The sequence below is a fragment of the Sus scrofa genome, chromosome 11 (assembly GCF_000003025.6).
Source record: "Sus scrofa isolate TJ Tabasco breed Duroc chromosome 11, Sscrofa11.1, whole genome shotgun sequence".
In the NCBI taxonomy this organism is placed as follows: domain Eukaryota; kingdom Metazoa; phylum Chordata; class Mammalia; order Artiodactyla; family Suidae; genus Sus; species Sus scrofa.
Window position 1 is genome coordinate 10,456,498 of NC_010453.5, and position 26,267 is coordinate 10,482,764.

The 26,267-nt window shown below is 42.9% G+C and overlaps 1 protein-coding gene and 1 long non-coding RNA gene across 5 annotated transcripts in view; one reads left to right on the forward strand and one right to left on the reverse strand.

The window, feature by feature from the left end:
* RFC3 (replication factor C subunit 3) overlaps positions 1 to 26,267 on the forward strand; it is a 378,546-nt gene that overhangs the window by 310,571 nt on the left and 41,708 nt on the right. The window lies entirely within an intron of this gene.
* LOC102159559 overlaps positions 7,950 to 26,267 on the reverse strand; it is a 620,195-nt gene continuing 601,877 nt past the window's right edge. The window contains exons 16-18 of one of the 2 annotated variants that reach the window (XR_002336491.1): positions 15,027 to 15,165; positions 14,163 to 14,650; positions 7,950 to 8,639 (exon numbers count right to left, since the gene is read on the reverse strand). This is a non-coding gene — a long non-coding RNA (uncharacterized LOC102159559). Of the gene's footprint in view, positions 8,640 to 14,119; positions 14,651 to 15,026; positions 15,166 to 26,267 lie in introns of those variants that run through there. The other variant, XR_002336492.1, reaches the window with a different exon arrangement.

Sequence of the window (26,267 nt, forward strand, 5' to 3'; positions counted from 1 at the left end):
TGGCTCAGCGGAAACGAATCTGACTAGCATCCATGAGGATGCAGGTTCAATCCCTGGCCTCGCTGGGTAGGTTAAGGATCCAGTGTTGCCACGAGCTGTGGTGTAGGTCACAGACATGGCTCGGATCCCACATTGCTATGGCTGTGGCAGCTATAGCTCTAATTCAACCCCTAGCCTGGGAACCTCCATTTGCCGCGGGTGCTGCCCTAAAAAGACAAAAGACAAAAAAGGAAGGAAGGAAGGAAGAAAAAAGAAAAGAAAAGAAAAGAAAAAGGCCCAGACGTGTGATAGACTGAGAATTACAGATGCCGTGATCTAGTATGTTAGGGGCACGGGAAGGGAAATAGGATGTGAGGCAAGAAAGTAAAGAGAGTTTATCTGGAAAGTTTGACCTTTACTTTTGATTGATAGTCTCAAGAGGCACTTTGGAAAGATTTTTTTCCATACGTGTCTTTTAAAATTATAATTTCATTTTTTATTCCAACAGTAGTTCAGGAGAAAATAGATAAAACTGGATAATTCAAGCTCTTCCTTCTTCTGGACCCTGCAATCCTGTTTCTTTCAGATGTGAATGACCATATGTCCCATTTTCTAAGACTTTAATTTCAAATCATCTATCTTGTGGCTGCTCGAAGTATTCTCAGACTTGTCAGTTCATGTGTCCTGATTTTTGTTCTAGAAAATGTACCCACCAGGCCTTTGATCACATCCGTCCCCCTTGTGGGAGATGCTCTGATGGTTCTTGAGCTCTTTCCTATCAGGGGAGATAATGGATCTGCAGTGTGACTGAAGGAGCCAAAGAACACTGCTTTCCATTCTATTTAATGACAATGAGAAATTCCAGTAATGAAAGGGGTAAGCAATAGCACAGCCTGTAAGCTTGTATTTTTAGCCTGTGTACAAGAAGCTCACAACCTTAATTTTCACAGCAACATAAATATTATGACTATAATTAACCATGAATATTTGATGAAGTTGGAGAGCATTATCTACACTTGCTTAATATCACTGGATGTCATTCTAAATTTTGGATGCTTTTTAAGTATGGAAATGTTCTCTGTGTGCTGCCAAATTTCTAAACAAATGCCTGGTGGAAAATTACACCTTAACCAGAACAATAACCCAAGTAAATAGGTAATAATGGGTATGTATTTTGCACATTGGCTCGACATGCAGCATTAAAATGTCCCAGGACACTAAAGACTGAGTTTTTATAAGAGAATTAACATAAGCATAATAGCCATGCTTTATGTGAGAGATTGATGCAATGTAGAGAAATATTTTTTTCACAAGTGACAGAAGGAAGTGGTTGCTTGTTAAAAATGCCATGGCTTTTCCTATTGGGAGGGGTAGGGGCATCTTTGACAGCCTCTGATTTGCAGGTGGCATTTGAGTGCTTAAATGTGAGCTAAGGAACCAAAGCCTGGTGGTCCACTATGTGTCTAAGGCGACTTACAGCCAAAAGGCCTTCGTCTGGAAACAAAATATATGCTTGCTGGAAATCCTTTTCCAATTTGGCTTTTGTTTTAAATTAGAAAAGTATTTTCTTAAAAAAATGTGCATTTTTTTATTTTAAAGCTACACAAGTTGCAGTGAAAAGAAGAGAGTTTCTGACATTGTATTTTAAATATAAAGGCAAAGTACAGCTGGACGCACCACAACAGAGTTTCTTAATCTTGGAGGCAGTTTCCCTCATGGTGTTAGCCATTAAGTTAGACTCGTAAGCCTGTTGGGTAGGACTTGGCACTTCTGGGTCCTTGGCACTGAAGACTGGCAGGTATTGGTAGATGTGGCAGATTAAAGATGGCTGCAGCTTATTTGCTATTACTCACCACTTCTCTAATTGAGAGGAAGAGTCTAATTCTCCTCCATCAGAATATGTACTAGTCTTTGCCTTGCGTGGTCCATAACCATGGAGGAAGTGATGCTATGTTAAGCTAGCCTTTGAGAGGGCTGTCAGGCTCCACCTTGCCTTCTCAGACCCTGGGCCACTATGAAGGAAGACCAATGATGTTGCAGCTGTCCTTCCCTGACAGGTGTGAGCCACACAGACAGGCCCCACGTGGCTGCTCTAGTGGATGGGGGACTCGCACCAACAGCCAGAATCAGCTGTCAGACCTGTGAATATGCCCTCTTGGACATCCAGCCCAGTCAAGCCTTTAGATTCGAGTCCCAGCCACCATCTGATGGAAAGGACATGACAGACAGCAAGCAAAACCTGCCCTGCTGAGCCCATCCTCTCACAAAACAATAAGAGAGAATAACTATTTATACAAACTCAATAGTTTATGCCACTGTGAGTTTTGAGGTAATTTGTAATGTAGCTTAAATAACTGGAACAGTAAGGACAATGGAAATGGGAACTTCCTGAATCAAAGAGCTTTTAAAAAAAAGAGAGCAGGAGTTCCTGCCATGGCTCAGTGGTTAACGAATCCGACTAGGAACCATGAGGTTGCGGGTTCAATCCCTGGCCTTGCTCAGTGGGTTAAGGATCCGGCGTTGCCGTGAGCTGTGGTGTAGGTTGCAGATGCGGCTCAGATCCCGTGTTGCTGTGGCTCTGGTGTAGGCCAGTGGCTACAGCTCTGATTCGACCCCTAGCCTGGGAACCTCCATATGCCGTGGAGTGGCCCTAGAAAAGGCAAAAAGACAAAAAAAAAAAAAAAAAAAAAAGAAAGAAAGAAAGAAAAAGAAAAAAGAGAGAGAGCGAGCTTTTTGGCTCCTTCTTTCCCATTTCCCTCTCATCCTCCTTCTGGGACGAGTCAGGATGCTTCTAGTTCAAGTGGGGACAAATAAGAATCCTCAGAAAAGCCCACGTGGAAGAGTAGGGGGTACAGGGCCATTGGCACCCGCGGGCTGCGTGGTATTTTGTTTAAGAGCACGGTCTCTAGGGATCCCCTTGTGGCGCAGAGCATTAAGGATCCGGCGTTGTCACGCAGGGGTTGGGTTGCTGCTGTGCTATGGGTTCTGTCCCTGGCCTAGAAACTTCCACATGCCATAGACACAGCCAAATAATAATAATGATATAATTTTGTTAAAAAGCTCTGGAGTCAAAGCTACCTTAGTTCAAAACCCAGCCCAACCAGACAAGTGACACGAGATGACCTCCATCATCTTTCTGTGCCTTGGTTTCCTCACTCAACCCATGAAAGAAAAAATACATATAAGTCAAGGTGGAATAATAGCGCCGACACCTAAGATGAGCTCAATAAATACAAGCTGTTGCTGCTACTGTTTCAGTGATGGTGTGGTGGTGGTGATGATAGCTTAAACGCATCATTCACCTTTTCCATGCCAACTTCTGCCCTTTCTTACATCACACTCCGTCTCTTGTGAGTCAAGTAACAAACTTCGTGTTAACTTGTGGCCTTCTATCCAACCTGTTTTTATCCATGTTCATATAAGAGTTTTTGGATACACCTGAATAAGAAATTCTAGATACATTATTTAAAGTCTTGTGTCGTTTGCCGTTGCTATTTTCTAAAGGTGATTCAACATTAGAAAAATAAAAATAATGAAAATGCAGTAGAAATTTTAACAGACCTCCACTTAATTAGTTAGTGGGGTTAATCATCACTCTCCATGCTGTCTAAGGACTATACTGACTGATGCTCATAACACACTGAGTCCTTGGGGCTGGGACTGCCTCTGGTACGCCTAAGCCTTCTGCACACCAAGAATCAGTTACCTCTGTTCACAGACCTGTCATTTATCATTGCAATTATCTACTTTAATTTATTTAAATTAATTTCTTAATTAAATATTAATTCAATTGGAAATATATGCATTTTAAAAGAGTATTGTTTAGAGAGTTCCTATTGTGGCTCCATGGTAATAAGCTGACTAGTAGCCATGAGGATGTGGGTTCAATCCCTGGACTTGCTTAGTGGGTTAAGGATCTGGTGTTGCCATGAGCTGTGGTGTAGGTCACAGACATGGCTCAGATCCCAAGTTCCTGTGGCTGTGGTGCAGGCTGGAAGCTGCAGCTCTGATTCGACCCCTAGCCTGGAATCATATGCCATATGTGTGGCCCTAAAAAGCCAAAAAAAAAAAAAAAAAAGAATATTGTTTATATGACAGATAAATGGAAAGTTTGGGCAAGAGAATATAAGCACATTACTAAAATAAATTGATGTCAAATTAGGGGAGGGTAAAACGACTGTAAAAAACTGGGAAAAAAATCTAGAAGATTTTTGCATTCAGGTTGCACCAGAGGCATCTTGAAGTTTCTGCTGAGGCATCTTGAAGTTCCTGCTGCATTTTAAGGATCCTGAAACTGGAAATTGTAGATGGGGCAATACACATATGGTTCAGGAAGGAAGTGAATTCAGATTCAACGAAAGACCTTGGCTCCATACCAAAAGATGTGCAAGTAATTGTCTGTTAATACAGAAATGGATGCATCTTAAGGGTATTTTCCCCTGCTTTAGTCAGCATTTTTATTAACAGACCAAACATGAATCTTAATTGTGTCTGAATAGGAGTTCCCGTCGTGGCTCAGTGGTTAACGAATCTGACTAGGAACCATGAGGTTGCGGGTTCGATCCCTGGCCTTGCTCAGTGGGTTAAGGATCTGGCGTTGCCGTGAGCTGTGATGTAGGTTGCAGACGCGGCTCAGATCCCATGTTGCTGTGGGCCTGGTGTAGGCTGGCGGCTATAGCTCCAATTCAACCCCTAGTCTGAGAGTCTCTATAGGCCGCAGGTATGGACCTAAAAAGACAAAAAGACAAAAAAAAAATTGTTTCTGAATAATGGGCCTGCTAGTGGTATGCTGGTGCAGGTCCAACAAACAGCTCTCTGGAGATAGATAGGGAGGAAACCTTGATTTGTAGCACTCGTCATTTTCTTTGGTGTAAATATTCCCACCATACCTGATTTTAAGCTGTCAACAGGATATGAATTAGCTCACAAAATTCCTGAAAATTTAACAATGGACTCTCTCAAGTTGATACAAGCTGGCTTTAGCATGTGCACTTCTGCAAGAAAAGGAATTGTTAGGGCATACAGAAGGTAGCCCGTATTTGGTCTCAAATAGCTGTTCACTGGAATTGAACTTCTTGACTAGTCGTTCACTGATAAAGGAGAAGAACAAAACCTAAAGGATGTATATGCAGTTTTCGGAATATATTATCAAAGATCCTAAAAATGATAAAGACCAACCCCCCAAAAGTCTATGATCCAAATGCAGTGACAATCTTCACTGAACTGCTTGGGGGTTAACCATGCTTTTACTACTGCAGGTGTGGAAACCTCATGCAGAGTATGAAAATCTCTACTTTTTATACTCAAACTTTCATACATACTTGTTAGGAATGAGATATGTACAAAAGTAGGAACTGACTGTAGTTTGTGAAAGCTCTCTGGTCGTCGAAGGATTAATTCCTACACCCTTGGGGCCTGGTTTAATGATGTCCCATGCTCTGATGTAATAGAGTGCAGTGGTCAAGGAAAAAGCAGATACATTCCACGGGAAGGAAACTGCTCCTGTTGACTTTCTGCTAATTCACATGGTACATACATGCTTTCAGGATACTTATTGGCGTACCAAGCTTTTGCTTCCACTTACTCTTTCATAACCCTGTCCATTATCCAAGAGTCCCAGGGGAAGTGTCATTAACCAAAAATACTAGCTCTGTCATCCTATGAGTGTTCTCCGCTCAGAAATCCTCAAGGCTGGAGGTGCTGGACGTGACACCACTGATCATGACACACTTATCCTGAAGCAAAATGATGCTGGGCTGGCTGCCTTATGGGACTCTGGTAAGCAAAGTTCCCAGGATCTGAGAGGCCAGGAATGATCTGATTCCATGGTTTAGCCACCCAGCTCCACCTTTGCCAGAGAGAAAGTTGACATGGCTCTTGTTTTTTTCCATAGATCACAAAACCAAAACCAAACAAAACCAGTTGGTCTTTCTATCTCGATCCTTACCCTTTCGGCCAGTCTTGTACAGCGTGAGAGGAGACCGGAAGGAAACGTAGGCACTAGAATATCTTTTCTTACTCAGAGACCTTTCCTGAGCTCCCACACACACCCTACTGCAACACTGAGGAGGTGTCTGCAGAGGAGCAGAGGGCTGAAAGGAACCTGGGGTGCGTCTGCCTTGTTTTAAAGGCAGTCATGTGGAAACCTAGATTGCTGGAGGCGCCTGTCCTTAGGAGGCCGAACTTAGACAGAAGATGTCTTGACACTCAAGGACTTTATCCCATTTTTCTGTCCAGTGTAAGACACGACAGCTTAGTAAGGGGCCTCGTTTTTTTCTCTCCTTTTCATCCTTTTATGGAATCCAGGACTTTTTACCTCCCCCCCGCCCCCCCCACACACACACATACCATGAACACTCAGAGAGGCTGAAGCTTGTATGCGTTCACTCGGATCGTCAGGAGCAGAATTGAGATTTCAACCCAGATTGACCTGATTCTAAAGCCTGTGGTCTTTCAGCTGCACTCGTGGTCTCTAAGAGGAGTAGTTGTTCAGGTGACTTGCCTGCAGGAGCTTCTGGGGGCGGGTTGGCAGTAGAGTGACCCCACAGCGTGCACAGGCCTCGCCTTCCTTTCCAGACCCTGCTGGGGTGCCTCACTATGGCAAGAAATGCAGTTGACCCTTAAACAACATGGGTCTGAACGGTGCAAGTCCACCGAGATGAGGATTTTTCCCACGGTGAAGGCTCCAGGATTGCAGGAGTTGGAGCTCGTTGGTGACAGGGATGTGGAATTGTGGGTAGGAAGGAACTGTGACTACAAAAGGATCCAGGATACAGAGCAAGGGCAGATTCAGAGGCCAACTCTGCCAACTCTGAGTTACACGCGGATTTCTGACCATGCAGAGGGTCAGCGTCCCGACCCCTGCGTTGTTCAGAGGTCAATTGTATACATCTTCGAGTAGCCTGCACAAAAATCTAAGGTGTGAAATTCCAGCTCCAATGGCTACATCACAGCTTGGGATGGGGACAAATATGTGGCAGGGGGGTAGCCCAAGAACACAGATCTGTGTCTTAGCCCAGATCCCCTGAGGGTTTTCTGTGCCTCGTGCCCTGAAAACTGGCTTTGACCACCACCCAGGTGATTTTTCTCATCAGGCTACTTTTACAGGCATAAACCTCCAGCCCAAGCGAAGAATTCAAGACATAGGCAAATATATTTGGCAATATATGAAATATTTCTCAAATATATGAAAATCCTTTTGATGATCTTTTCACAAGTTTATTTTTCTGAAATTCTTCAGCAACAGAGAGGAAGAAAGTATTGATCATTTATCAGAAAAAAATTAGTAAAAAGGCAAATAAAAAGGTTTCGTGACCTCTAAGACACTGGCTGAGGTGGGGGCAGAAACCAAGCCCCTCCTCAGTTTTATCCCGTGTTGCCACCATTCACTGATAAGTTTCCCTAATGTAACAGTACAAGGAACCGGTTATGTTAGTGTTAACTAAGCTCTGACCAAACTCAGGACTTCCAGCTTGGAAAGCAAGCAAGAGTTCCTAAGAAAGTCTGGAACTGAAGCATACCTCTAGGCTTTCGGGAAGACCCTGATGGAGGCAGCAGTACGAAGTCCTAGGTCAGTAACTGAGGAATGCTTTCCAGGGCGGTGTGTGTGTGTATACTGTGTGTGTAGCATGTATGTATATTGTATGGGTGGTGTGAGTGTGTGTGTGTGGTGTGTGGCGTGTTTGTGTATGCATGGTGTGTGTGTGTATAGTGTTGAGTACATGTGGCGTGTGTGTCTGGTGTGATGTGTGTGTGTGGGGTCTGCGTGGCGTGTAGGGATGGGTGTGTGATGTGTGGGTGTGTGTGTGGTGTGGAGAAGAGGTGGAGGGAGAACAGTGCTGCAGTGGGGTTGGCATGTCCCCAAGCCCTGCCTCTCGTCCCTCTGCTCTCTGCCCTCCTGCCATGCCCTTTCTGTGCTGGCAGCCAGGAGCAGCTCGTGGCCTGGGGTCCAGCAATCAAGACAGGAGAGAATCAGAGCCCTGGACATGGCTTGAGGAAAGAAGATGGATACAAAACACAAGGACAAAATGTTTTCCTACATTTGGAGAAACCGTGACTGCCCACTAATAAAAAGTCCCCTGACAGCACACTTAGCATAACAAAACACCAGTCACTGGCTCCATTTTTCTCTCTTTCACCCTCTGTCAGCAAGACTGTTTGGGTTGAAAGCACGCCTGAGAAATCCTTCAGCCAGTGGTTTGCCTGCCTGGAGCCCTCTCAGGACCCCGGCCGCCCGATTGTGTTCCTCATGTTCCTCAGGAGGCCAATAATCTGCACAGCACGTCCTTCCCCAGACCCCGACGCCAAGCGCCGACGCAGTTCAGCAGTCATTTCACATTGTCTTCATCCAGGAAGCTTTCCTGTGCCCTGACCTCAAAGACTCTGTGGGAACACCCTCCGTGCACATGGCTCTGGGTTTGAGATGTGTGCTGTGGAACGGACGTGTTTTGTTGATGCGTGGCACGACACAAAGCTCCTTCTGCATTTTCCCGTCATGCACGGCTCCTGCCTTGAGCTCAGCATCTCTGTGCTGTGGGGAGAGGTGCCCCGCAAGCACAGATGGAGTGGGGACTGAGGGAGATTTCTCTGGGGCTGCAGGCTCATTCTGCCATATGCTGTTCTCTCGCCTTCCGCATTCTGTCAGGCACACTGGCCACTGGCTGGCAGAGAGGGACAAAGATGGAGAGGCTTTCATCAGTTGCAAGTCTTCAATTTCTAGCCATTTCAACAACTCCTTTACGTACAAAAGCAAAGTGTCAATTTATGCTATTTATTTGGGGAAAAAAGTTTCTCTCCACTATAAGCTAATTTTCCAGGAATTCTGTATGATCCCAGAAAAGTAAGCACTTTAAATGAGCCTGTTATATGTAATAGAAAAATGATTTGAAAACTCCAATGGATTAAGATACAGTTTTATTACCTGTCAGTTTTCGTTTCCTTGAATGTCTCAGTGAGCATAACATTCTTTATGCATCTTGGCACAACTTAAATTACAGGCTCGCTTATTTTTTATTTTAAACATAAATAAAATTTATTATCACCAGAGCAGGTGTGAGTCCCAGCTTTTTATACTATCAGACCTGCAGAGAGTGAAAGAAATGTTGTCCTTATGCTTTCTGGTAGCTTTTCAAAAATCTTTAATCCTATCGTCGGTCTGTTGTTCCTTCTTTACTTCCTCCTATGTATTTGTTCCGTTTGTGTTAATATATGTAAAATGGCCAAATTATTTTAATTCACTATCCCTGTCTTTAGCACTTTCTTCCAGTTAAACTACATTTTGATGAATTTTAAGGGGTTGACTTTTAAGTTTCAAATGGCACCTTCTCTTGTCAAGTTAATATTCTTAAAATGGTAAGAAACTTTCCCAGACAAGGGAGACAACTCATCAAAGTAACCCTTACTGGACACATGCCTTCAGCTTGGGGACCATTAAGTGAGTTCACTCCTACAATCACAGCTATAATCATTTTGGGCAGGAGTAGTGACTGGTCCCATTGAGTGACAGTGGCCCCAAGAGAAGTTTTGTGGGGAGAGGCAGTGGTTCTTCACAATGTCTGCTTAGTGAGGCACCTGGGACATCTTTACAGGGTCTAAGAAAAGTTCCCTGGAGTTCCCTGGTGGCTCAGCGGGTTAAGAGCCTGGCATTGTCACTGCTGTGGCTCTGGTTACTTGTGCGGAAGGGTTCGGTCCCTGGCCTGGGAATTTCTGCATGCCACAGGTGCAGTCAAAAAAATAAAATAAGGGAGTTTTCATTGTGGCTCGGCAGTAACGAGCCCGACTAGTGTCCATGGGGACACAGATTTGATCCCTGGCCTCCCTCACTGGGTTAAAGATCCAGCATTGCCATGAGCTGTGATGTAGGTCACAGATGTGGCTCAGATCTGGCATTGCTGTGGCTGTGGTGTAGGCCAGTGGCTACAGTGCCGACTCTCCCCCTAGCCTGGGAACTTCCACATGCTGTGGGTGCAGCCCTAAAAAGACAAAAAAATAAAATAAAATAACTTTAAATAAAATTAAAAAGCTACCCGAGCTTAGCCATTGACAAAGAAATACCTTGATGTTCATTGCAGGGCTTGGCTTTCTAGTGGGTAGATGATTTTACAGCTCATAGCGACAGGATCAACCGGCCTATTTTTGTCCAACAGCAACGTAAATACTCGCTGTCCAGTAGACCAGACACTCCCCAAATAATGGCTGATTGCTCTCCAAGTCATTAATCAGTTTTCTCTCAAATCCAGCACTAACCTTATCGCAGCAGTTCCAGCTTCTCCAGCGCTCTTTGGATTGGATTTTACAGCTTGCTGTTTCCCTCCTTAGTAAGTTAAACTATTTGACACAGCTTTATTTTCTATCTGTATGAGAGTCACGATTTTCTGTTTTTGAAACTTTAATAATTACTTTATCCCATCACGGACTCCATATCCATCCGTTTATTTTGGTGTCCCCAAATCTATTTATATTTTTTTGTTTGGCCTCCTTTCTAAATCCGTGTTTCTTTTCTGTGTAAATTCTGTGCATCCTGTTTATCACTGTATTACCCTCTTAAAGTTTAAAGGAATGCTTCAAAATTCTGTTTTCCTCCCAGTGGCTCTTGAATCCATAACATGCCATCCACACCCCTCAGTCTTTGATGTCAGCAGAGTCCTACATGCTTTTAGGTTTGACACCATTAGGAACTACCGGTTTATTTTAACTGCTTTTCTCCGGGCTTTCCCTAGCTTTGATAGGTCTTTCTGGAAGTTAGGTGAAGGGGATTTTTTTCTGGACATGGTCAAGAGCAAAACTATCAGAGGAAAAAGGTGGAAGAATTTTCATGCTGTCCTAGGCACTCTGACACATTAAACTTGACCATGTCTTCACAGCAGCCTGGTGAACAGGTTGTAGTGTCATCATTCACAGATGAAGTAATTGTGATTTAAGCCCACACCTCTGATGAGTGGTAGACCCCAGATCAAATCCTCATTCTGTCCAAAGCCGTGGACTTTCTGTGATTCCTTATCACTTAAACTAATTTTATATTCTCATTGCAGTTCACCTGCTGTGGGTACAGTGAGATGAGGTGCCCCTGTGTGGACTGAAAAACACACTGAATGTCCTGACCTGGTATCAAAATCACATAAGGCACAGGGTTGTATTTTCAGGATCAATAGCCTTGGGAAGCAGCAAGTTGTGCTTTTCCCTTTCCTCGTTCTTGCCTTGATGTCTTTTGATGTGTTTGTAGCTTTCAAGGTCACATAATGGGCCAACATATTGCTGCCATTTGAAGGACCCATACAGTGGCAGATAACTAGGCAATAGTAGATGCTGGCGAATTAAGACCAGGTGGTCCCAACAAATAAATTGGCTTGTACATGGGAGAGGGACTGAGAAAATGAAGGAAGTGACCAGATTTATTAAATACAGCAAGATGTCTGAGACAGTAACCCACAATAGCACCATCTGTAGCCCTTACTCACACGTGCCCTTAATTTGTGGATCTGACTGGATATTTTGTGATATTTTCATTTCCTTTTTGTTTCTTTTTTTATGGGAAGCAATCTTTCTTGCTGAAAGAGCCCCTGCAGACCTAAATGGTGATACATTAATTTGGTTACCTCAGCATCACCCATCATAAAAGAGATCCCTTTATTCTCCCTCTGTTCCACCACAATATAATTGTTAAATTGTGGAATTAGAAAATAGAAGTAATTGGATTAAAGAATGTAAAGAATGCACTGTTTTATTTAATATAGTTCAGTATCTGTGTTTTTGAAGAGTTCAGGTGAAATTCTAAACTCAAATGTCCTTTTAAATTCACATTTTTGCCTCTCCACTCAGTTTTATTTGCTGGGTTTAAAAAAAAAAGACTTCTGGGCTAAGGACAATAAAGTAGAGATAATGTACAAATTTCCTTCTTTCAGAGGATGTGAATGGATGAAGATATGTTTCTAATTTTCAGAATAAATGTGTTTCTTTTCCAAGACTCTTAGTAGTTACAAACCTTGCAACTTTGCCTAGAGAAGATATTCAGGGTAAATATATTTCTATGGGATGCATGGAAGAGAAGGAATGATGAATCATCTCAATTCTAATGTGGAAATGATTTTTTCTCTAGCTTTCCCTGTACTATGAAGAGAGCTCTACAACTGCTGTACACTATATTTTATCTTGTGTTCAAGAGAATAGAAAAGATGCTGCTATTTATTCCTCAAAATAGTACTTTTGCATTCACATTCCCCTTCCTCACAGAATTTCAGCCCAGCCTGAAATGAAGGTCATTTCAAGAACCAAAGATATTTCAGTTCCAAAGGTGGATAATCACAACAGTTATTTCAGTTATGCAAAAGTTTTGCATGAAATCATGCATTCAAATTTTGGACTAGAGAAGAAACCTAGTATTTGCCACCAGGTATTTAGGAAAGGTTTTACTGCTGTCTTGAGAGGATTAATATCTTAAGATCTTACTCTTTTAAGATCTTTAGCTCATTAATAAAAATGTAATGATGGTAAATTACTTAGCACTAACAAAAAATAAGACTCCCAGTGGAAGATACAGGGAATTATGTGGTCTAGATCCTGACAACCAGGTGAAAATCTAGAGTCTGTCACTGGAACACAGGCCACATGGAGCTACTGACTGTAATTTTATTTGTTTTATGAAGACTTATTCAATCAGGTTACCAGAACAATCAAATCCTGGGTGGGCTTAATGTAATTAGTAATTAAGGACATTAATTAGATATCTGCTCCCTCCAAGAGGTACAGTGGTCTCCCCTTATCCATGGGGCACACTTTCCAAGATCCCCAGTGGATTCCAGAAAACGTGGTAGTAGCAGCTTCTATGTGTACTGTGTTTGGTCCTATACATACAGAAGACACTATCTGCAAGCCAAGGAGAGAGGCCTCAGGAGAACCCAAACCTGCCAACACCTTGATCTTGGACTTCTAGCCTCTAGAACTGTGAGAAAATAAATTTCTGTTATTTAAGTCACCCAGTCGGTGGCATTTTATTAAGGCAGCCCTAACAAACCAATATGGTTACCTTGAGAAGTTTAACCTCTGTTGTGTTGTTTGCAAAATGTTGACAACTCAGCAGAGATAGTAAAAGAATCAAGTGAGATAAGAATCATTAAAGTTCTTTTTAAAATAGAATAAATTTAGAGCCAGCAGGTATCTTAAAAATAGTCACAATGGCAGATGTTAGTTTATTTTGCTTCTTCCTCTTGATTCCAATGGTAGCAAGAACTAGGGGGTTAGTCTAGTTTAATACATTTGTAACACAGTGACAATCCCAAGGCTTTCTCTGAAAGGAAATATATCAGAAGGAAAAACAAACTCTGGTCTGGGCTTCATTTCTGCCCCAGTGTCTTCCATAACCGCAGGCTTGGGGTTGCACTGATTGCACAGGATTGCATCTCTGACTGTCTATCTCACCAGGTTGCGAGCTCCTTTAAGACTGGCTCTCTGTTCAAACCCGCACCCATGCGGGGTCCAGGCTGGCCTTCAATCAGTGTCTGAGTGTCACTGAAATATTTGCATTGCCTTCTCCAACCAGGTACTGTGGAAGAAGTGGAGCAAACTCAGGCCTGAGTTTGAGCCCAAGACCCAAACTTTTCTGGCTTTGTGACCTTATATAGTTGTAGATCCTTTTGGAGACCTGTTTTTCTCCCTTGGCCGTTTGACATGGTAATAGCTGCTCATCAGCAGTTTTAAAGATTAGACTCAATGCTATATGCACAGTGCCCAGTACAGCCCTAGGACCCAGTTGAGGTTGAATATTGTATTGTATTTATATTATTATTGTTCCTGGTACTGTATCTGGCAGCTCTCTTCGTTCCTATGTGATCTGCTACCGTGTCAGCTCTGCAAGGGCAAGGTCTCTTTCGTCTATTTTATCTGCACTATACCATGTGAAACCAGCACTTGTCATTGATTGGTTAATCTTTTTATCGAGCAAGATAGTAATGAGGACTACTGAGAGCTCCTTTCTCCTTGTAAATAAATCTATAGGTAATCTGGAGCTCAGAGCCTGTTTGGTAAGCAAGCTTTCCTTGATCAAAGACATTTATCAGATTTATAATGGCAGCTGATGCTTCTGCTTTTCTTTATGGTTCTTTGATTCTTTATATATAATATGAGTGAACTAAACCAGACAGCCAGATCATGGTGAATTGTGTTTAATTGCATGCAGCCTTTTCACTTACACATTTCAGTCTGTTGAGACAATCCAGAAGCTACTCCGGGGTACCTATTTGCTTATTCCTCTAATTAAGCAAAGCTGGCTAGAGCCTCGAATGCCAGACTCAAACAGCGTTGGGTTTCTGCAACAGTGACCTCTCTCCAACCCTGCAGCGCATTCCGGCATTTGCGCTGTGCGTGGAAGCTGCTGCATTGTGCATGCTCCAGGCTGTGTTTCTGGACAGTCACGTCGCCCAGGAAGGCAGGCTCATTTGTCATCCCTGCCAGGTGCTTGCAGGGCTGCCTGAACAGAGAAAATATCTGGAAGCAGGCAGTGATGAAGCCACAGAAGAGAGTCAGGAAGAAGGGGCGGAAAGGAGGTATCAGGGAGGAAGTGGGGGAACACAAGCATCTGAATGCCCAGAAGGACAAGCTCCTGAGTCATATTTCTGTTTCCGCTGAGACGGCTTCGCACTGACAAAGCTGGGTCTTCTGGATCCCCATGCATCTTAGTCTGTATTTTAAAACACAGGTTGTTGCAATAACAGTCCTCAGTCTGTCCACACCTCCGCACATCCTTCCCTTGGGTAACCCCTCCGCACTGACTCTGAGCTGGACCTGGGCATGGAGCAAATAAGACATAAGCAGAGACTTGAAAAGTGCTTGTGCTTTGTCTTGCTCTTCGAACCCCAGGACTATTAGGTGAAAACGCCTTCAATAAACTACCCATGGAGACAGGCCCCCTTCTGTCAACCCAGCTTCTCCATCCAAGGCCACTGTAAACTAACCAGCCTCAGCTGGCCGTCAGAAACATCAGTGAACCCAGTTAAGAAGAGCCAAGCCCGCCCTCAACCAGAAATGCCCATCTGAGCCCAGCCCAAAGTACCAACCTGCTTGAAGTTTGGGGATGGTTTGTTACAGAGCGAAAGATGACTGCTAAGTGTTCTGATGCCTGACTTATCCACCCATGTCAGGGATCATGCCAATTCAGTGTTTCATGAAGGTTTTCAAGATTCCATTTGAAAAATCCTAAAATAAGAAAGCAGTTAAAAAATAGGGCAACCTAGTATATTATCACCGTTTGATAAGGGCATTTTCCAGAATAGTCTCTCCGTGTGACTTTCAGAGATATCTGTGAGGTGGGGGGCGGGGGGAGACTGAAAATAACAGTGCTAAAAGGAGGTGGCATGGCTTAAGCACAGCAGCATTCTGAAACCAGAGAATCTGGAAATACTGCAGCTAAGTGAATAACAAATATGATGGGACGGACATTTTCACTGTTGCAGGAAGTCAACCCTGACTCTCCTGTCTCTCCAATATCACGTTTCAAGGAACTCCATTTCCAACCCCTGGATCATTTCTCAGGCTTCTAGTGTTTTAAGTTTGAGTTGAGGTGGTGAGTGTGGATGAAAGCAAGGAACACGTAGTATTTGTTATTTACACTTTAGGGGTCATTCATTCAGCTCATTCATCTGTTCAGCAAATATTTTGTGAGCCTCTGGTCTCTGCCAGGTTCTGTGCTGCTTTGAAAACCAGCCGTAACTTCACAGGATGGGCAGAGAAATCGCTATTCGTTAGGAAACTGCTGCTGTTGGCAGGCAACTTCCCAGCCATGCTCATTTCGTAATTATCTAAAATAAGGGCTTTCTGCAGGTTTCCTGACAGTCCTTCCTCAAGAGGACTGCCCTGGGGAGAAGGAGATCCTCCTAAGGGACCCTGGCCAGGGCCTTTTCATCTGCTTAATATACTGGCGTTCATGTGAAATAATAGCGATTGTATAAGTAAGCATTTAGAGTGCTCACCATGTGGCATGGCACTGCTCTGACACTTTATACCTCCTACCTGATCACCGAGGTATCTTGGATCAACGAAGCTCTCCAAGGGCCACAGGCACCAGGCAGTGCTACAGGGAGGAAGCCCAAGCTGTGACCTTGGGAAAGATGAATGATGCTGTGACCTGCTGGTCCCCAGGAAGCTTTCCCAAGTCTGTCTTAAGATGTCTGAACAAATATTCCATTATCTTCTGGGGGAGTCTGACCCTGAAACCTAATTCAAAACAGCCGTGTTTGTGTGGCTTTCAAAGCTGCCTGTGAGAATTACCAGTGCTGTTTATCTTCCCCCATAACTTGATATGAGGGGCTTAGTGAGACATTTACACTTGTTATTTGTTGTTGAGGGAGTGATTCACTTTATTTGTGTATTTCATAATTTACATGCCTTAAATATTTGTATCTCTGTGTATCAAAGAGTCCCTATAAAATAATCAGGGAACCGTGTAGGGCCAGGAGACACGACTTCAAATATCCCACCCCTTCTTATTTGAGAACAAGGGCACAGGAGCCCCAGAAAAGTGTCCTCCCTCTGGTTAATCTTATGTGTCAAACTTGACTGGGCCACGAAGTGGCCAGACAATTGATGAAACATGGTTTTGGTGTGTCTGAGCATGTTTCTGGATGAGATTTGTCTGTAGACTGAACGGAGCAGGATGTCCTAAGTGGATGGCCCTCATCCAATCCATTGAAGACCTGAATGGAACAAAATGCCTGATGGAAAGGGAGCCTCCCCTGTGTGACTGTTGAGGTGGGACAGTGGTCTTTTCCTACCTTTGGACTCGAAGTGAAACCTGGGCTCTTCTTATGTCTCAAGCCTGAGCCTGTCAGACTAGAACCATGAGAGCGATGCCGTGGGCTCTCCAGGATCTCCGTCTGGCTGACGGCACCTCTTAGGGCTTCTGAGTCTCCATATAATCGTGTCAGCCAAGTTCTTATCATAAATCCATGTATGTTTTTATGTAGTCACATATTATGACTATATAGTATGTAGACATAATTTATCCCTAGTATATAATACAGAATTTTTGCATATATGTGTAGATGCACATGCACATCCTGTTGGTTCTGTTTCTCTGGAGAACCCTGACTAATACACTGCTTTTGCTCAGAGGGCTCTGACTTCTGAGCTCTCTCACTTCCTCCCTGCTTTCTGCAGATGTTCTGCTGCTCACCCTTCTTTCTGCCTACTCTTTTGGACAACACACTTGGACATTTTTCTTGCAGCCCATCCAGCCCTCATTTGCACTCAAAGCCAGACACCCACCCAGGCCTGCTTCTCTGCTTCTTCCGAAATCACAGTCTGGCTAGAGCTTGAGCTCTTGCTGAGCTCAGGAAGGGAGGTTGCATAGCCCAGCAGTGACTTGAGCACGACAACAGCATTGAAGCTAAACCCCAGGGAACAGGGTAGAGCCCAGAGTGAGTGATACGTCTATGCCCTTTTGCATTTTTTCAAGGATACCAAAAGAATGCCCAAATCTATATTAGGAAATGCAGAGCACAAAAAAGGGTAAACCTGAGGAAAATGCTTTTTCTTGTTTTAATTTACTTCTAAACATACTATATAAAACTAAACAGTGACGCGTCTATGCCCCAGCAAAGGGAAACCAAATGGTCTCTCTGAACTATTTACTAATTTCTCAAGAAAAGCCTTTTTTTTTTTTTTTAATTATTACAAGGGTATATGACATTGTGTCTTAGGCACATCAGATTCTGAATAGGCAGAATTAAGAATAATTTAAGTTCAGGATTGGCTGAACCTGAATTCATGTCAGAATGGTATACACTGCATTCTGAAATACACATACTTCACAATTTACCTTTTTCTTATGGGTTTCTAAGTTAGATCTTTCCGATGGATCCTCATGCTCAGCATATTCTCTTTCACTGGATGTCCAACACCACGGGGTTGGCTTGGCAGTAGCCACTCTTCATCATCATCATCATGCATTATCAATATATTCAGAATAACTAAGTGGTGTAAGCTCAGAAGTCATACTCCCTGGGTTTGAATCCTGGCTCTGCCTCTTAGGGCCATGTGGCAGTGGACAATGACTATACTCGATCCAAGTTTTCACATGCTCAAAATGTAGATGCACATAATACCTAAACCATTGTAAGGAGTAAACAAGATAAAGCGTAAGTGGGATAGCAAAATACCTGGCATGTGATAAGCATTCAATAAATATTAGCTGTTATTTTTTTTTTTTCCCACTACATCCAGTGGCTTGAAGTGGGATCTCAGGACCCAGATCAGGGATTGAACCTGGGCCACAGTAGTGAAAGCACCAAAACCTAACCAGTAGACTACCAGGAAGCTCCCTGGTTGGTTTTTTTTTATCATTACTGAAGCTTATATTTGCATAATGCTTGACAGCATAATCCATTCACATTTAATGTAATTGTTGATATAATTGGTATATTTGATTTCTATTTGTTCCATATGTTCTTGGTTCTTTGATTCCCTCTTTTCTGCCTCCTTTTGAGTCAATCAAATATTTTTTTAGTATTCTATTTTCTCTCTTCCATGGAATTTCTAAATAATATTTTGTGTTTACTTTTTACTGCTTGTTCTAGAGACTACAATATTCAACTTTATCTTTTCACAGCCTATGTTCAATTATAAAACTATTTCATAAATGATGTACGACCTTACAATGGTTTAATTCCATTTTCTCTCTGCTCATTATGCTTTTCTTGTTTTTTAATTTACTTCTAAACATACTATAAAACTAAAGATTATTAGTTTTGCTTTAAAGTTAATAACTTCTTAAAATATATATCTATATATGTATGGCATGTGAATAAACTTTTGAAAATATTTTAATAATTCTTATTTAACAATTTTAAAATAATTTTTTATGATTTTCCTCATGTTTACCCTTTTTGGTGCTCTGCATTTCTTAATATAGATTTGGGCATTCTTTTGGTATCCTTTAAAAAATTCCTGAGATATTTCTTTAGGGAAGCTTTTCTGGCAGTGAATTCTTCAGTCATTTATATAAATGAAAATATGTTTATTTTGACTTAAATTTAATCTCATTGATATAGAATTCTAGGTTAATACATTGTTGGGTTTTGTTTTTTTTTTTTCAGTGTTTCATAGATATTCCACTATCTTCAGGCCTCCATGTTTCTGAGAAATCAGTTCTAAATCTTATTTTCATTCCTTTGAATGTGGTCTGTCTTCTTTTTCTGACTCCTCTTAAGATACTTTCTTTATCTTTGACTTTTAGCATTTTTACTATGATGTTCCAAGGTATGGTTTTCTTTTATGTATTTATGTATTTTTTTACTTGGGGTTCACTGAATTTTTTGGGTCTGTGTGTTATGTCTTTTATCAATTTGAGAAAATTCTTGGCCACTATCTGTTTAAAATTGTTTCTCTCTCATCTGTTTCTGGGACATAAATGACATGTATGATAGACCATTTGCTATTATTCCATGTAACTCAGATGCTATGCTCTTTCTTCTTCTTTTATCTTTATACCTTTCAATTCGGATAATTTCCATTCATCAAGTTACTAAAATTTACCTGTGCTTTACCAGTGTGTTATGAAGCCCATTAAATGAATTCCACATTTCTGATATATTTTTCTAGAGTCTTCATTATCTCTTCTTTTAATATTTCCTCTCTGCTGAAATTCCCCTCAGTTCAGCATGCTCACTTTTTCCACTACATCTTTTAACACTTTTACTAAGGTTATTTTAAAGTCGTATCTGATAATGGCAACATATTGGTCATCTCTGGGTCTGCTTCTATTAACTATTTCCTCTTATGACCATGATTCTCACTTTCTTGCTCCCACTTGTGTCTTATTTTAATACCTAGCATTGTGTATAAAATAAAAATTGTAAGAAGACATTTACCTCTAGAGAAAGAGCAGAAAAGAATTGGCTACTAGTATGTGTTAGGAGGGGGGTTGTACCAGGTCTATTGAGTCTGTAGTTAGACCAGTCTGGGTTCCACTGCAGCTTCAGTTGATTGCAATTTACCAATTTTTCAATCTTTTGAAGGCAGAATCAGGAGTTCCCCTTCAGAAAGGCTTGGGATCTGAGCACTGGCAACTCCAATGATTTCTTTTTCTTTTTGTTATAGCCCAGCTGTCTGCTCTTCGGTTTGCTGGTAACTCTCTTTTCTGTTAGCTTTCTGCACCTTTCCAGACCTCTCCCTACCTTGCTGTCCAGCTCTTGTCTTTGGAAGGCCACTGGAGCACACTTAGCCAAGACCTGGGGTGCCTGAAAGGGCTTCTCTCATGCCCATCCATGCCTACCCTTCACCTTTGGCAAATACCCCATTCACTGAGTTGGGTATATGTTAAAACCTCATCTGTGGGTAGGACTCCTTGGAATTTTAAACTTGATGCCAGCCCACATGCAGCCACTGAAAGTTCATTAAAGTTCCACCCAGTTCCCTGCATCTCCTCTTCTCATCACTCTGCCAACAAGGAAAGCAGCTATGACCTCTTTTCCTCTGCAAAGAGTTTGTCACTTTATGGAATATAGTTCAGTTGGGGTGGTTTTTTTTTGGGGGGGGGTTTCCCATATTCAGTCATCTGGTGCTATTTATTTATTTATTTATATTTTGATTTTTAGGGCCATACCCGCAGCATATGGAGGTTCCCAGGCTAGGGGGTCCAATCGGAGCTACAGATGCCAGCCTACACCACAGCCACAGCAACATCAGATCCAAGCCACATCTGCGACCTACACCACAGCTCATGGCAACGCTGGATCCTTAACCCACTGAGCGAGACCAGGGATTAAACCCACAACCTCATGGTTCCTAGTTGGATTCGCTTCTGCTGAGCCACGACCGGAAGACCAGGTGGTTTTATTTATTTATTTGTTTGTTTGTTTGTTTGTTTATTATTATTATTTTTTTTTAATTTTTTATTTATTTATTTTTTTTTGCTATTTCTTGGGCCACTCCCGTGGCATGTGGAGTTTCCCAGGCTAGGGGTCGAATCAGAGCTGCAGCCTCTGGCCTACACCAGAGCCACAGCAACGCGGGATCCAAGCCACATCTGCAACCCACACTACAGCTCATGGCAACGCCGGATCCTTAAGCCACTGAGCAAGGCCAGGGATCAAACCCGCAACCCCACAGTTCCTAGTTGGATTCATTAACCACTGCGCCACGACAGGAACTCCCCAGGTGGTTTTTAAAAAGCTCTGATTTTGTAAATTAACTGGCTTGTTCTAGCTGTTAGCCTAATATATATATATTTTATACTTACAATCTCCTGGTAGTTATAACAATACTTCTCATATAAAAGACAAAGACTTGCAAATACTTTTTGAATGAATAATGAATGAATGAGTGGGTGAATACATGGATTAAATGAGTGAACAGATAAATTAAGAAAAGAGCACATTAGTTCTCCAAAGCAGAGGTTTTAAAATGGAAAAGAATATTTCCACTGTAAACTGTTCACCTAAAATATAAGCAAAGTGTCATGACGTGTGCAGAGGTCTCCCGTCCCCTCCTACCCCACAGGGCCAGCCTTGTGGTCTGATTCATCAGGCCTATTCCAGAGTCATTGTCTGAGGATTTGGTCTTCCCCCAGGGCAAGCCCTGGGCACATAATTATGGGTTGGAAGGAATACCTCAAATTTGTATATTATGAAGAAATATTACATGGTCTGTCTTAGAATATCTATTTGTTTATTCAGCAAATATGTGCTTGTGAATGAGGACCTCTACATTTCTAACATTCACCAACAGCGCTAAGATGTGGCAGGTGTGATCTGCATTCTGTAATGAGGAAGGTGAGCTTCATAGGGGCACACAGCCAGTAAGATGCAGAGTGAGGACTTAAATCTTCCTCTTGCTAAACCATGAATTCAAGCTATTCTAAGTTTAACCCTTTCGTGTGTAGCTAATGCCACAAGCATTGAAACAAGCACCGTCTATTGGATCTGCAGAGACAATCCTGTGAGATAATCTGGACAAGTATTATTTTCATTTAGAAGAGGAGAGGTTAAGGTCACACTGAGTGAACAGATAAATTAAGAAAAGAGCACAATACTGAGCTTATGCAGCCAAAGACCGTGGAGCTCTGATCCAGAGTCAAGTGTTCCTTCTAACGCATCTCACTACTTCTCTTAGATGCTTGTTTAATGCTGGTACATTTAACTTACCACAGAACCAGTCTTTTCAACAAAGCAGTGGCAATGAATGCCCTTTTAATAAACCATTTTTCATAGAGCAGAACCATTCATCAATTAAATATCTATACCATGGTGGAAGTCAAATAGCCACAATGCTGTTTTGACAATTATAGTCCTCAGCTAGAGGGAGTCTGATTTTGTTGGGAGGAAGCTTATTAACCTCAACCTTTTTTTCCTAAAAAATTGTTATTTTATCATGTGCAAGGTTAAAAAATGCCAACTGTCATATTAAGATAGCTGCAAGCAATTAGAATGCAAAGGTCACCATCTTACTCAGATTTAGAGCATGGTTCCAGCATCTCCCTCTTCTGTTTCACTGGGACTTTTATTCAGCGCTGAAAAAGCCATTCGTTTTGTAAAGGTTAATTTGCAGCCCTGGGTTTGATGAAGTGCTTTGCCTCTATCATCCACATTCTAACACTACATTGGTGTCCGTCAAACCCTCCTCCCTGCTCCGAGCTGGCCTCCCTCTGTCGGAGAGGGAACCCCCCCTTTCCTCTCCTGGACCTGTCCTTCCACAGGCCTGCTTACGTCCCCTCCTTTCCTGGTCAGTGACAGAAGTGTTGCTTCTCATTTCATGAATCCATTTTCCTTTGGGCAGCTGCCTTTCAAACTGTCGCAAGTAGATAATGATTTGATATTAAAGAATTATGACCTGTTCATAAATTCTGGTAAGCAAACTAGTTCACATTTTTTCTTGTTCTTCTTCTTGTTTAAACTAGACCCTTTTAATTGTGTGTTCTGGTGTCCTAGTCCAACAGGGAGCAGAACAGCTCAGCTGTTCCAGGGTCTCTCTCTTGCACGTGGTGTTGCTTCCAGTTACCCAGGGATGGGACTTCAGCGGTGCTGACATGCTGCGTAGGAAAGGCCGCTGATCACGATTCCATGTCATTACTGACTGTGGCAAGGTGTCTTTATTCTTAGTCATTCCTTACAGTCCCTCTGTGTGCTGTGTGGACACTAGTGGTGCCTCCTGGTCCCGTTCGAGGCCTCTCAATGGCCACCACTTTTCTGTGGCATATCCACACCGTTCTTGGTTATACCCATCGTGATGTCCCTCATGTCACATAAGGGTTTGTGTAGGGTCTTCAAGGCCATCTCGATTACTGGCCCAAGGAGTTCCTGTCGTGGCTCAGTTGAAATGCATCTGATTAGCATCCATGAGGACATGGGTTTGATCCCTGGCCTTGCTCAGTGTGTTAAGGATCTGGCATTGCCGTGAGCTATGGTGTAGGTTGCAGACTCGGCTCGGATCCCACGTTGCTGTGGCTATGGCATAGGTCAGCAGCTACAGCTCTGATTCAACCCCTAGCCTGGGAACCTCCATATGCCATGGGTGTGGCCCTAAAAAAGACCAAAAAAAAAAAAAAATTACTGGCCCAATCTCAGTACACAAGTATTTCTTCTACTGCCCTTATGTCAATCACCCGAGAAAGAAACCTGGAGCCCAGGAATTAGCACCTGAGTGGTATCATTTGAGCATTTGAACTCTCCCACCTCTAGCACGATCTATTGCATGGGCATTTACTGTATTTCACCTGTCCAGCATATAAATGCTCTTCTGACTTCAGGGGACTCCGCCATTGTGTGTCATTCATTTACAGAAGATGAAAGTGAGTAAAGCCGCCAGTGCAAGATCACGTGACCCAGCCTTGGCCAATCAGGTCCTTCCACATGGAGTGTCCATCATTGTTGTTCCTGCGGCCTTGCCTTTGCTGCTTTTGGTTCATTTTTCTATGTGTAATTCTCCAAGTTTCCCATTAATTCTGTGAGCCACCTGTTAAACATCTGATATAATCTTTTTTCTGTTTAAAAAGCCAGCATCAGTTTCTATTATTTTATCCATAACACAAACTATTTGGGGTGGGCTGAAAGATGCCTGCAGCATGAGACAGCCTCAGATATTCCTTGTATGGGTGCTTGGAAGCAGTAGAATATTTATGAAGCCAGACATTCATGGCACGGATTATTGGCACGCCTGAGGGGCCTCACTATTGAGACAAGGAGCTGCATAGAGTGATACCTGAAGACCAGACACGAATGAAAACCCCTTAGAGGTTGGCAGGGTGGAGCAGTGACAATACCTGATCAGCAGTCACTCTTCCCATGTCTCAGTATTACAGGCATCACATTCCCTAGATGCTGATCCAGAGGAAAACATTAGTGGGGGACTTTGAAAGAAGTGGGGGCTGAAAATGCAAATTAAGTTCAGTTATAACTTGATTAGATTAGGTTTCTTGTATATTTGAGCCTGGTACTAAATGACACATATACCAGAAAGAGTAAAGCCAAGTCAATTCAGAGAAAGAAGAGTTCCTTTATATACACTAACCTTTTGCTAGTGTATTTATTTTTAATTTCAACCTGCCTCCTTGCACAAGGGATTTGAGACAGCTGAGCCTTGCTTGACATTCTAATGAGGCAGGAGCCAGATGAATCACCGCCTGCCCGCAGCGCTGCTCATTAGAGACTAGAGGGGGCTCAGGGAGCGCTGCGGGCAGGCCCAGCCCAACGTGGCCATTAAGCGGCTCCACAGCTGCTCTCCCATCATTAAAGCCGGGCAGCAGCCACAGAAACAGACACTGCTCATAACCTGTCCAGGTTCCAGAGAGTTTCATCTCCCAGGACCTTCTCCTCAGAGCTTCATGTCAGTGGAATGAAGTTCATTATGTTTCTAAAACACCAGCTTGGTCTGTTTGTGGTAGCAGGGCTTTCAGTCATCCAGGGGGCATGTGAAGGTACATCAGACAGGCTTTACATAAACAATCGGGTTTTATGTAGGACTCCTGCCTGGTAAAGTGACTTCAGAACTCCCTGGGAAAGGAAATCTGCCGGGTGTGATGCTGAAGCGTGGCCTGGGCGTGGTGTCTGGTGCAGACACACATGAGGACAGGCCGCGTTGTGACAGCAAACCCACCAGCAGGGAGTGTTTGTGGCTGAGACGTGGCTAAGATCCTCACACATTTCACTCAGAGGCCAGCTGGGTGCTTAGCGGGCTCCCTAGGGCTAAGCTGAAATTCCTCTAACACCCCATCATCTGCCTTAAGCCCCCTGACCTTAGCCTAGTCAGTGTCCTCCCAGGATCTGGGGGCTCCTGTGGCCCTGCAGTCTCAGGGCCCCTACAGCCCCATACCCCTGAAGAGGTGGGGGTTCGGTATCTTTGGTGCACACACCAAAAGATAACAGAATTTGACCTTTTTACCACTTTTCACAAAACATGCAGTCTGATCAAGCACTGTGGGAGTCTGTAAACTTGATTGAGGATTCGTTTTTTTACCCAGAACACAGCATTCTTTATCTTTGCCGGGTCCACTTCTGTCTTCCTCTCCTCACTCCCGGATTCCTTGTCTTTTCTCTTCCCCGTAAAGAAACAAGGCTGGTCTCTAACAGGGATTATTTCACTAGGTGCCAAGAAAATACAGTTTTCTTCACCTTGCTGCCGAGATGGACTGACTTAATCCATGCACCATCAAGGGACAGTTCGTCTTATTTTACTTAACAGCAACAACAGCAAAAGCCAAAGCTCAGAAAATGGGAGTAACATCCTAACTCACAGGGCTGCTTGGGTTGTGTCAAAGGGGAACATTAACAATGACAATATTAATTTTAATTTTCTGAGAATAGAATGCTTATTGGGTAGTAACTCATGATTGATACTGTGCTATTTTTCCAGGACTGCTGTAAAAAAAATTATGGTAAATGCTGTGGCTTAAACAATGCACATTTATTATCTGAAAATTCTGGAAATCAGAAGTCTGAAATGGGTCTCACCAGCTAAAATTAAGAGGTCAGCCACGCTGTATTCCTTTCTGGAGGCTCTAGGGGAGAATCCACTTGCTCGCCTTTTCTAGCCTCTACAGGATGCCCAGATCCCTTGGCTCGTGGCCCCTTCCATCTTCAAAGCCAGTAACATTATGTCTCTCTGACCATTCTTTGTAGTCACATCTTCCTCTGACTCTTTTCTGCTTCTCTTCCACTTTTAGGAACCCCCGTGATGACACTGAGTGCACCTGGATAATCCAAGACAATCTTATTTCAAGATTGTCTGATTGGCCACTTTAATTCTATCCACAGCCTTAATTCCTCTTTGCCATGTAACTAACATGCTCACAGTTTCCAAGGATTAGG